Source organism: Engystomops pustulosus, chromosome 2 (assembly GCF_040894005.1).
Source record: "Engystomops pustulosus chromosome 2, aEngPut4.maternal, whole genome shotgun sequence".
In the NCBI taxonomy this organism is placed as follows: Eukaryota; Metazoa; Chordata; class Amphibia; order Anura; family Leptodactylidae; genus Engystomops; species Engystomops pustulosus.
Window position 1 is genome coordinate 35,242,757 of NC_092412.1, and position 13,102 is coordinate 35,255,858.

General features: G+C 44.3%; 1 long non-coding RNA gene across 1 annotated transcript; it reads right to left on the reverse strand.

Annotated features, from left to right (window-relative positions):
• Positions 1 to 213: 213 nt before the first annotated feature.
• Positions 214 to 7,934, reverse strand: LOC140117467 (uncharacterized). Its single transcript, XR_011853026.1, has 4 exons — positions 7,868 to 7,934; positions 7,487 to 7,618; positions 2,496 to 2,593; positions 214 to 440 (listed from the first exon to the last, which is right to left on the reverse strand). It is a non-coding gene; the product is annotated as an uncharacterized lncRNA (long non-coding RNA).
• Between the last annotated feature and the right edge of the window lie 5,168 nt (positions 7,935 to 13,102).

Consider the following 13,102-nt stretch of genomic DNA (forward strand, 5'->3'; position numbering starts at 1 on the left):
CAATCTCAACATACATGGAAGCACAAGAGGCCAGTTCTTCAATTGTTGTTACTCATTAAAGTTCCTTGATGGATGGATATTGCTGGTCAACCCCTTTAAGATGGGGCTTAAATGAACTGGGCTACTAAAAGGTTTTCTGTCCGGAGGACCCAGCATTTCGGTACATTGACAACCCAATGATTTTAGTCTGCAATGTGAAATACTTACACTCTCCTGTGGGGGGTGCTGCAGTCCAATTAAAAAGATTATAGCTGCAGATTCTGCTGATTTTCAGAGGATAACAACATTTAATAAAGTGGATTATTGTTCTAATCAGTTTACTTTTGGTAGTTGGGTTTCTCTTCGTGGTTCTGTCCAGCTGACATTACTTATTGCTTCATTTGTTTGTGCTCCTGGTGACGGGTGATTGTGCACGTCACATATCTCATGGGCTGCTGAACCTGTAAGTATTTTACCAATAGGCATCAGCTGTGAGCAGTGAAATTCCATTACAATTCCCTAAAGTAATCTGTTACTGTACACGAGCCTCATCCCAGGCGCGACTGATGGCGGCAGCGATAGGGCTTGTGCATTACCGGCCCCGCTCCTTGCTCTGGTGCTTTGATTTTTACTTCTTCACGTATATACAATGATATTTTCCTTATCTGTGCCCCTGCAGACATTACATACGATCTGGATACAGCACATGGTCTGGGCAATGCTGCCTCAATGGATACAACGAATAAATAATTGTGACTAGTATGTGTCCGGAATTTACCAGATATAAGTAGCAGATGCACCTGCCACATGGGAAGGCACCAATATAGATGGAGTAAGGCCATGCCGACCTGCTGGAAAACATCATACACACGTAAGCTGCTGCAGAATATCATAATACACACCTCACCTGCTGCAGAACATCATACATGCCTAAGCTGCTGCAGAACATCATAATACACACTTCAGCTGCTGCAGAACATCATACACGCCTAAGCTGCTGCAGAACATCATTATACACACTTCAGCTGCTGGAGAACATCATAATACACACCTGAGCTGTTGTAGAACACCATACATGCCTAAGCTGCTGCAGAACATCATTATACACACCTCAGCTGCTGAAGAACATCATACAAGCCTAAGCTGCTGCAGAACAACATAATACACATCTCAGCTGTTGCAGAACATTATACGCACCTAAGCTGCTGCAGAACATCATACACACCTGAGCTGCTGTAGAACATCATACATGCCTAAGCTGCTGCAGAGCATCATAATACACACCTCAGATGCTGCAGAACATCATACATGCCTAAGCTGCTGAAGAACATAATAATACACACCTCAGCTGTTGCAGAAAATCCTAATACACACCTCAGCTGCTGCAGAACATCATACAGGCCTGTGCTGCTGCAAAACATCATAATACACACCTGAGCTGCTGCAGAACATCATAATACACACTTCAGCTGCTGCAGAACATCATACATACCTAACCTGCTGTAGAACATCATAACACACAGCTCAGATGCTGCAGAAAATTATAATAAACATTTCAGCTGTTGCAGAACATTATACGCACCTAAGCTGCTGCAGAACATCATACACACCTAACCTGCTGCAGAAAATCATAATACACACCTCAGCTGCTGCAGAACATCATACACACCTAACCTGCTGCAGAAAATCATAATACACACCTCAGCTTCTGAGATTCATACTACACTGCTGCAGAACATTGTAATAAACACCTTGGGTGCTGCAGAACCTCATAATACACATCTCGGCTGCTGCAGAGATCCATACTACACACATCAGCTGCTTCAGAACCTCATAATACACACATCAGCTTCTGCAGAGCATTATAATACATACCTCAGCTGCTGCAGAGCATTATAATACACACCTCAGCTGCTGTAGAACATGATGATACACAACTCATAGTGGAGTTAATCATGCTGACCTGCTGCAGAACATCATACATACCTAAGCTGCTGCACATCTCAGCTACTGCAGAACCTCATAATACACACAACAATTGCTGTAGAAAATCATAATACAAACCTCAGCCACTGAGATTCATACAACAGCTCAGCTTCTGCAGATCATGGTTATATACAGCTTGGATACTGCAGAACCTCATAATACAAATCTCAGCTGCTGCAGAGACTCATGCTACACACCGCAGCTTCTACTGAACCCCATAATACAATAATACACACCTTGTCTGCTGCAGAACATCATAATACACACCTCAGCTGTAGCAGAACACCAACCTGAGATTGCAGTCTTGTACTCTTATATGACTGTAAGTGACCTCTTATACTTCTATATGACTTCTATATGTGACAATAACAGGGGAACTCTTATACATAACTTATGCAAGATTTTCCAAATTATTCTGATCCTTGCGTTTGAAGATGAAGCTTACTCAGCGACTATGGACACTCATATCCTGCTAATGCACAGCTACACATGTTAAATAACCCAGTGTGGTATATATGTGCAGATCTTACCTAAACCTGTCTGAGAACACAATATAATTCTCCTTCATCTCTTCATGAGCACAGGCACCAGACTGGAAACTTGTCTGCTCATCACACCCATCATTTACCTGGTGGAGGAACAAGCAATTACCAATGCAGCAGCTTCCAAAACAGTACAGGATGTAGAGGAAAGAGAGTAGTAGCCAGAACATCACAGAGTAGTATGGGAAGTAGTATGTTATCAGTATTTGATTGAATGCATATTTCTAAAAAAAAAATGTATGCATTTTATCCAGGCTGACATATCAAGAAATAGGACATATGTATAGTTGTGCATAACAGCTTACATTGAACAGGAGAGAGGACCCTGCCCATAACAGCTTACACTCTACAGGAGAGAGGATCCTGCCCATAACAGCTTACACTCTACAGGAGAGAGGATCCTGCCCATAACAGCTTACACTCTACAGGAGAGAGGATCCTGCCCATAACAGCTTACACTCTACAGGAGAGAGGACCCTGCCCATAAGAGCTTACACTCTACAGGAGAGAGGACCCTGCCCATAACAGCTTACACTCTACAGGACAGAGGACCCTACCCATAAGAGCTTACACTCTACAGTAGAGAGGACCCTGCCCATAAGAGCTTACACTCTACAGGAGAGAGGACCCTGCCCATAAGAGCTTACACTCTACAGGACAGAGGACCCTGCCCATAAGAGCTTACACTCTACAGGAGAGAGGATCCTGACTATAAGAGCTTACACACTACAGGAGAGAGGACACTGACCATAAGAGCTTATACTCTACAGGAGAGAGGACACTGACCATAAGTGCTTACACTCTACAGGAGAGAGGACACTGCCCATAAGAGCTTGAACTCTACAGGAGAGAGGACCCTGTCCATAAGAGCTTACACTCTACAGGAGAGAGGACACTGACCATAAGAGCTTATACTCTACAGGAGAGAGGACACTGCCCATAAGAGCTTACACTCTACAGGAGAGAGGACCCTGCCCATAAGAGCTTACACTATACAGGAGAGAGGACCCTGCCCATAATAGCTTACACTATACAGGAGAGAGGACCCTGCCCATAACAGCTTACACTATACAGGAGAGAGGATCCTGGCCATAAGAGCTTACACTCTACAGGAGAGAGGACCCTGCCCATAAGAGCTTACACTCTACAAGAGAAAGGACCCTGACCATAAGTGCTTACACTCTACAGGAGAGAGGATCCTGCCCATAAGAGCTTACACTCTACAGAAGAGAGGACCCTGCCCATAAGAGCTTACACTCTACAGGAGAGAGGATCCTGCCCATAAGAACTTACACTCTACAGGAGAGAGGACCCTGCCCATAATAGCTTACACTATACAGGAGAGAGGACCCTGCCCATAATAGCTTACACTATACAGGAGAGAGGACCCTGCCCATAAGAGCTTACACTCTACAGGAGAGAGGACCCTGCCCATAACAGCTTACACTATACAGGAGAGAGGACCCTGCCCATAAGAGCTTACACTCTACAAGAGAGAGGATCCTGGCCACTTACACTCTACAGGAGAGAAAGTCCTTCCCATAAGAGCTTACACTCTACAGGAGAGAGGACCCTGCCCATAATAGCTTACACTATACAGGAGAGAGGACCCTGCCCATAATAGCTTACATATATACAGGAGACAGGACCCTGCCCATAAGAGCTTACACTCTACAGGAGAGAGGACCCTGCCCATAATAGCTTACACTATACAGGAGAGAGGACCCTGCCCATAATAGCTTACATATATACAGGAGAGAGGACCCTGCCCATAAGAGCTTACACTCTACAGGAGAAAGGACCCTGCCCATAATAGCTTACACTATACAGGAGAGAGGACCCTGCCCATAAGAGCTTACACTCTACAAGAGAGAGGATCCTGGCCATAAGAGCTTACACTCTACAGGAGAGAGGATCCTGCCCATAAGAGCTTACACTCTACAGGAGAGAGGACCCTGCCCATAAGAGCTTACACTCTACAGGAGAGAGGACCCGGCACATAAGAGCTTATACTCTACAGGAGAGAGGACACTGCCCATAAGAGCTTACACTCTACAGGAGAGAGGATCCTGCCTATAAGAGCTTACACTCTACAGGAGAGAGGACGCTGCCCATAATAGCTTACACTCTACAGGAGAGAGTACCCTGCCCATAAGAGCTTACACTCTACAGGAGAGAGGACACTGCCCATAAGAGAGGACCCTGACCATAAGAGCTTTTACTCTACAGGAGAGAGGACCCTGACCATAAGAGCTTACACTCTACAGGTGAGAGGACACTGCCCATAAGAGCTTATACTCTAAAGGTGAGAGGACACTGCCCATAAGAGCTTACACTCTACGGGAGAGAGGACCCTGACCATAAGAGCTTACAGTCTACAGGAGAGAGGACCCTGACCATAACAGCTTACACTCTACAGGAGAGGGGATCCTGCCCATATGAGCTTACACTCTATAGGAGAGAGGATGCTGCCCATAAGAGCTTACACTCTACAGGAGAGAGGACCCTGTCCATAAGAACTTACACTCTACAGGAGAGAGGACCCTGCCCATAAGAGCTTACACTCTACAGGAGAGAGGACCCTGTCCATAAGAGCTTACACTCTACAGGAGAGGGGATCCTGCCCATATGAGCTTACACTCTATAGGAGAGAGGATGCTGCCCATAAGAGCTTACACTCTACAGGAGAGAGGACCCTGTCCATAAGAACTTACACTCTACAGGAGAGAGGACCCTGCCCATAAGAGCTTATACTCTACAGGAGAGAGGACACTGCCCATAAGAGCTTGCACTCTACAGGAGAGAGAGGACCCTGACCATAAGAGCTTACACTCTACAGTAGAGAGGACCCTGACCATAAGAGCTTACACTCTACAGGAGAGGGAATCCTGCCCATATGAGCTTACACTCTATAGAGAGAGGATGCCGCCAATAAGAGCTTACACTCTACAGGAGAGAGGACCCTAACCATATAAGCTTACACTCTATAGGAGTGAGGACCCTGCCCATAAGAGCTTACACTCTACCGGAGAGAGAACCCTGCCCATAAGAGCTTACACTCTACAGGAGAGAGGACCCTGTCCATAAGAGCTTATACTCTACAGGATAGAGGACCCTGCCCATAACAGTTTACACTCTACAGAAGAGAGAACCCTAACGATACAAGCTTATACTCTACAGAAGAGAGGACCCTAACCATATAAGCTTACACTCTATAGGAGTGAGGACCCTGCCCATAAGAGCTTACACTCTACAGGAGAGAGGATCCTGTCCATAAGAGCTTACACTCTACAGGATAGATGACCCTGCCCATAAGACCTTACACTCTACAAGAGAGGATCCTGTCCATAAAAGCTTACATTCTACAAGAGAGAGGACCATGCCCATAAGAGCTTACACTATACAGGAGATAGGACCCTGCCCATAAGAGCTTACACTCTACAGGAGAGAGGACCCTGCCCATAAGAGCTTACACTCTACAGGAGAGAGGACCCTGCCCATAAGAGCTTACACTCTGCAGGAGAGAGGATCCTGCCCATAAGAGCTTACACTCTACAGGAGAGAGGACCCTGCCCATAAGAGCTTACACTCTACAGGAGAGAGGATCCTGCCCATAAGAGCTCACACTCTACAGGAGAGAGGACCCTGCCCATAAGAGCTTACACTCTACAGGAGAGAGGATCCTGCCCATAAGAGCTTAAACTCTACAGGAGAGAGGACCCTGCCCATAAGAGCTTACACTCTACAGGAGACAGGACCCTGCCCATAAAAGTTTACACTCTACAGGAGAGAGGATCCTGTCCATAAGAGCTTACACTCTATAGGAGAGAGGACCCTGACCATAAGAGCTTAAACTCTACAGAAGAGAGGACCCTGCCCATAACAGCTTACACTCTACAAGAGAGAGGACCCTACCCATAAGAGCTTACACTCTACAGGAGAGAGGACCCTGCCCATAAGAGCTTACACTCTGGAGGAGAGAGGACACTGTCCATAAGAGCTTATACTCTAGAAGAGAGAGGACCCTGTCCATAAGAGCTTACACTGTACGGGAGAGAGGACCCGGCACATAAGAGCTTATACTCTACAGGAGAGAGGACCCTGCCCATAAGAGCTTACACTCTACAGGATAGAGGACCCTGTCCATAAGAGCTTCCACTGTAGAGGAGAGAGGACCCTGACCATAAGAGCTTACATTCTACAGGAGAGAGGACCCTGCCCATAAGAGCTTACACTCTACAGGAGAGAGGACCCTGCACATAAGAGCTTACACTCTACAGGAGAGAGGACCCTGCACATAAGAGCTTACACTCTACAGGAGAGAGGACCCTTCCCATAAGAGCTTACACTCTACAGGAGAGAGGACCCTGACCATAAGAGCTTATACTCTACAGGAGAGAGGACACTGCCCATAAGAGCTTACACTCTACAGGAGAGAGGACCCTGCCCATAAGAGCTTACACTCTACAGGAGAGAGGACCCTGTCCATAAAAGCTTACACTCTACAGGAGAGAGGATCCTGCCCATAAGAGCTTACACTCTACAGGAGAGAGGATCCTGCCCATAAGAGCTTACACTCTACAGGAGAGAGGATCCTGCCCATAAGAGCTTACACTCTACAGGAGAGAGGACCCTGTCCATAAGAGCTCACACTCTACAGTTTAGTAGAAAGGAACCACCTGACCCCTCACTGGCCCTACAGTAATGTCAGAGCAGCATTGAGTAGCAGTGGCAGCATAGGACCTAACAGTGTCTGCCAGGGCTTTTATGTACATAGACATATTAGGCAGTGCCTGGTGCAGGGTGTGGACATTTTCTGTGTTACAGAGAGAAGACACTGGCTTCCTAAAATTAATATAATTTATTTTTTACCATTTAGGAATTGTCCCCTTTAAATTTCAAGGCATTTAATGATGAATTTTCTACAGCAAAATAAAATTCTTGTACTTGGTTGCACACATTGGGGCACATTTACTTACCCGGTCCTGTCACGATCCCTAAGGTGCGTTGTGCGATGAATGAGGTTAAATGCGGCTCAAATCGGAAGTAGTTGGGAAACTCGACGGAAATGTGGTCCACGGACCCTTAGTAAATGTGCCCCAATGTGTTTTCTGAAAAAAAAATACTGCCAATAAAAAAATGTACAGTACACCATATAAAGAGAAATGGAGTTGCAGTACCACTAATAGTCACCAGGTGGCAGAGGGACCACCTTTGTTTCTGCCTTCTGATCTTGAGAGATTTTTTGGTCTCAGATCGGTATAATTACTAGGAGCACAGAGGGATATTATGACAGAAATCTAGTGTCAGAATCTATTTTTGCACACTTTTAGGTTTATGGCCTTTTAGCAAAAACTTACAGCAAAACAAAAACATTGGGGGAGATTTATCAGAAGTGTCTGGGAGCATAACTGATTCAGTTGCCCATAGCAACCAATCCGAGCTCAGCTTTCATTTTCCCACAGCTGTTTATGAAATGAAAGCTGAGCTCTGATTGGTTTTCATGGGCAACTAGAACAGTTTTACCTCAGAAACTTCTGATAAATCTCCCCCATGTAAACATCAATAAATGTTTGAGCTTTCTTGAGAGGATGGGTCATTTATCTTACTAAATCCTTGTGATAGTCATGACATCAATGTTCTCAGCAATGCTACATCATGCTGTTCCTCCATTATTCCCTCCTGGAAATGACAGCAGAGTTTTACAATAGGGCCTACTGCTACACAGACAGATATGGAGAGCAGTAATGTCCAATCCTTGGCAGCAACTGTTTGTTTGGGACAGGTATCCAGAGATAGAACCCGATCAGGATTATACATGGAGACGATAATCATAGTCCATCCCTAGTTATCTGAGATGGTTCGAACTCTAAATGGCCATGTGGTTCTGTTCTGATGCATCATGGGATTGATAGCAAACTGTCAAAGTTGCAGTCAAAAATTTGATTTTTCTTCTATACAGGCGGTCCCCTACTTAAGGACACCCTACTTACAGATGACCCCTAGTTAAAGAAGGACCCCTCTGCCCACTGTGACATCTAGTGAAGCTCTCTGGATGCTTTACTATAGTCCCAGGCTGCAATGATCAGTTGTAAGGTGTCTGTAATGAAACTTTATTTATAAATCCTTGGTCCAATTATAGCAAAAAAAAATGTAAAACTCCAATTGTCACTGGTGCAAAAAAAAAAAATTGTCTGGATTTACAATTATGAAATATACAGTTTCGACTTACATACAAATTCAACTTAGGAACAAACCTTCAGAACCTAACTTGTATGTAATCCGGGGACTGTCTGTATATCTCTCCATTCCCAACTTTATCAGAGGATTTCTCTGCTTCACCTAGAGACACAATCATGATGAGATATTAGAGGGGTTTTCCACAGGATAGGACTTAACTTGCTGATCGGGTGGGGGTCTAAGTGATGAGACTCCCACAGTTCACGAGAATGAGGGGTCGAATGGGGTTTCAGGTACCTCCGTCAGACCCCTCGTCGCTCCCTGAGATTAATGGAGCAGACGGTCGCGCATGTTTGTTCTGCTTCATTTATCTCTGCAGAGCTTACAGAGATTGCGGCAGGGTACCTTGGACCAAATCGGACCTCTAGTTCGTGGGTTTCATCACTGAGACCCCCACCGATCAGCAAGTTAGGTTCTATCCTGTTTCGGAGGAAAACCCCTTTAAAGGGGCGATTCACCTATTTAAAATGACACCAGAACTGTGTTTCAGAAGATATAACAGTTTGAAGTGTGATGCCCTCCAGCCTGTTAGCTAAAGGCAGAATGGAGAAGGAGCTGCAGGGAGACGGGACTTGTATTTCCAGAAGTACATGCACCCTCTGCATCTTTAGCTGAACCCGATGAAGGGCAACGTATTGATGACGTACATATGTTTGCATATTTTGGTAAAGGTCTATTTCATTTTTATTCAGTCGCACCGTGCGCCACATTTATCATGCAAAGTCAGACAGAAATGTGTTACTCGCCCTTGTTAAAGGTGCACCAAAAAAAGTTGGTGCACTCTGTCGGAGCAGTGCAGGGAGCCCCAGACTCATGAAGAACGTGGGACACATGTCACATTTGTAACACACACATGCTTTTATTTCCTTTGCACAAATGTGCATCAATTGTTGTTTTGTATCATATTCACATTTAGATTAATATCATGCTTTTTCTATTATCATGAAATCACTATTTTTTGATATGCAGTGGGTAGGGAAAGTATTCAGACCCCTTTACATTTTTTACTCTTAGTTTCATTGCAGCCAATTGGTAAGAAGCAAAAAAGTTCTTTAATTCTGATCAGTATCGTACACTCTGCTCCCCATCTTGACAGAAAAAACTGAAATGTTTATATTTTTGCTAATTTATTAACCCATTAAAGGGAACCCACCACCCCGATTCTACCTATAAAGGTAGAAGGGGTGGTAGGTGGATGAATGGGACGTGAGGATAGCCCTTTTTTGGGCTAATCCTCACGTCCCGGATGTCTTTTAGAAAACTTTATTGCAGGTATATGCACATTTTTTATGCGGCTACTGGGACGTGGAGTAGCCGGACATGAGGCTACTAGTCGCGGCTACTCCACGCCCCAGTAGCCACGTCACTCCGCCTACCAGGTAATCTTCGGCGCGCAGCTCCTGGTAGCTGCGCGCCTTCGTCCTGGTCCCCTGCGTTCTGCACATGCGCAGAACGCAGGTCCTCGGCTGCGCGGCCGTGGCTCCGGGGCCAGAATGCGCATGCGCAGAAGGCCGCAGATGTCGGGCGATGCCGGGATACGAGGAGCTGCGCGCCGAAGATTACCTGGTAGGCGGAGAAACGTGGCTACTGGGGCGTGGAGTAGCCGCATAAAATTATTTGCATATACCTGCAATAAAGTTTTCTAAAAGACACCCGGGACGTGAGGATTAGCCCAAAAAAGGGCTATCCTCACATCCCATTCATCCACCTACCACCCCTTCTACCTTTATAGGTAGAATCGGGGTGGTAGGTGCCCTTTAAGGACGCAGCCATTTTGTAGCTTAAGGCTCAGCCCCATTTTTTGGATTCTGACGTGCGTCGCTTTATATGGTTATACAGTTTGAACACTGTTACTTATCAAAGCGATTCTGAGATTGTTTTTTCTCCACATGTTGTACTTCATTTTAGTGGTAAATTTTGGCAGATAAGTTTTGAGTTTATTCACAAAAAAGAAAAAATTCCATTTTCAAAATACAAAATCATCACGCTTTCAGGCAGATAGATTTACCACCTAAATAAGTTGCTGAATAACATTTCCCATATGTCTACTTTACATTTTCATTTTTGAAATGTCTGGATTTTGATGTCACGCGGCCTACAAATCGAATATCGATTTTCCGAATTTTCCGAATTGACTATTTAGGGGATAATTACTGTTTTGAATAAAATTTTAAATATTTAGCATTAAAACCCCCTATATAATCAACCCATTTCCAAATCTGCACCCCTCAAACTATCATAAACAGCTTTTAGGAAGATTGTTAACCCCTTAAGATCTTCATAGTAATAAAAATCAAAATGGAGCCTTCTTGTTATGTCTTCCCCAATAAATGTTGATTATACCTAAATCAAAATGGAAGTGAAATTTAGAATGGTCAAATTTTGTCGGTAATATGTTTATTTAGCCCTAAAATTTACACATTTCCAAGAGATAAAAAGAGAAAACTCATCTTACAATTTGATCTGCAATTTCTCCCGAGTACAGAGACCCCCCCACATGTGGACATTACTTGTTTTATGGGCGCACGACGAGGCTCAGAAGGGAAGGAGCGCCCTGCAGCTGCCAGGATTTTAGTTTCCTCTTGCCACTTTTGTATGCTATAAAATTTTGGCTTTTTCGTTATTGGGGCCATGTGACGGCATTTTTATTGCAGGATGAAAAGCTTTTTCCAGTGTTACCATTTTGGGGTTTATGTCCCCTATTGTCGAAAATTTAGGAACTTTTTTTGTGGCAGGGGTAGAAAAGCAAATTTGCCAAATAAAACTCTAATGTGGGGCAAAATCTATCATTTGTGCATTGCCGTCTTCCAAGTGGCATAACAATTTTACTTTTCTGGCAATGAAGCTGGTTGATGGCTTGTTTTTTGCAGGACATGTTGTACTTTGCACCAGTATCATTCTGGAGTGCATATGATTTTTTGATCACTTTTTATTGCATTTTTGTGGGATTAAATAGGTAAAAATCATAATTTTTGCCAGGTTTTTAACAGCTTTGTTTACGGTGTTCATGGTGCGTGTTTAATAATTATTTATTTTTATTCTACGGGTTGTTACAGGCGCAATGATACTATATATGTGAGGAGTGTGTAATGATCTTGACCTTTTTCTCATTATGGGGCAGATTTACTTACCCGGTCCAGTCGCGATCCATTCTCCGACGCTGATTCGGGTTCTGCCGGGATTCACTAAGGTCGTGCGCCCGATGTCCACTAGGTGTCGCTGCTGCGCTCAAGTCCACTGGAATAAACCTCCTCCATCTCGTTGTATGTGAGTGCTATTTTTGCGACACAATTTTTTTTTTTAATTCCGCGTTTCTTCCGAATCTGTCGGGTTTTCCGACGGCCACGCCCCCCCGATTTCTGTCATATGAAAGCCGGCACCGATGCGCCAAAATCCGATCGCATGTGCCAAATCCCGGGGCAGTTCGGCGCAAATCGGAAAAATTCAGGAAACCCTTCGGAAAAATGCGATTTGGACCCTTAGCAAATGTGCCCCTATATGTTATTTCAAGTGTTAATGGGGATTTGGGGCATTTATCCTAAATTTATTAGTGTATTTTTTAACTTTTTTTTATTTCTTTCACCTTGTTCATGATAATACTCGGGTTTTACTCGGGGATGTCAGGCATCCCACGACTCCCGCAGTGCAGAGCTGGACCAGCACCAGCTGAGTGCCGTACTAATGTGCTAGACGCGGTAGCCCGCGCTGTACTAGTATGGCTCTGAGCGGTAAGGGGTTTAACAAGAAAACTAGTGTAGGGCTGTAGAGACACATCTTCTATTTATGGATTATGTTGGCCACTGAGCTTTTAGGAACCTTGAGTTCTGCAGAAATTCTTTTGTAGCCTTGGCCAGATCTGTGCCTTGCCACAATTCTGTCTCTGAGCTCCTTGGGCAGTTTCTTAGACCTCATGATTCTCATGTGCTCTGTGCACTGTGAGCTGTGCATTCATTTTAATTAAACACAACAGGAAGGAGGAATGAAGGAGTAGAACCATCTCAAGGAGGATCAGAAGGAAATAGACAGCATGTGAGTTAAATACAAGTGTCACAGCAAATGGACTGAATACTTATGACCATGTTGTATTTCAGTAAATTAGTAAATTAGCAAAAATTGGTGGTGCAGAGTGTAGATTAATGAGGGTTCTGAATACTTCCCGTACCCACTGTATTTTGATTGATGTTTATAGTAACTTTCTAAATACTGTAGGTTAATCAATGAAGTGGAAAAGAGACAGTGTTCCTAAAAATAAGTGCAATGTTTAAAAAGAGGTGCAGAGTGTGATATACAGTCAGATGGGGTACACAGGGATCTAATTCTAATCCTGATCAACCCCTTTAAAGGAAATACAGCAG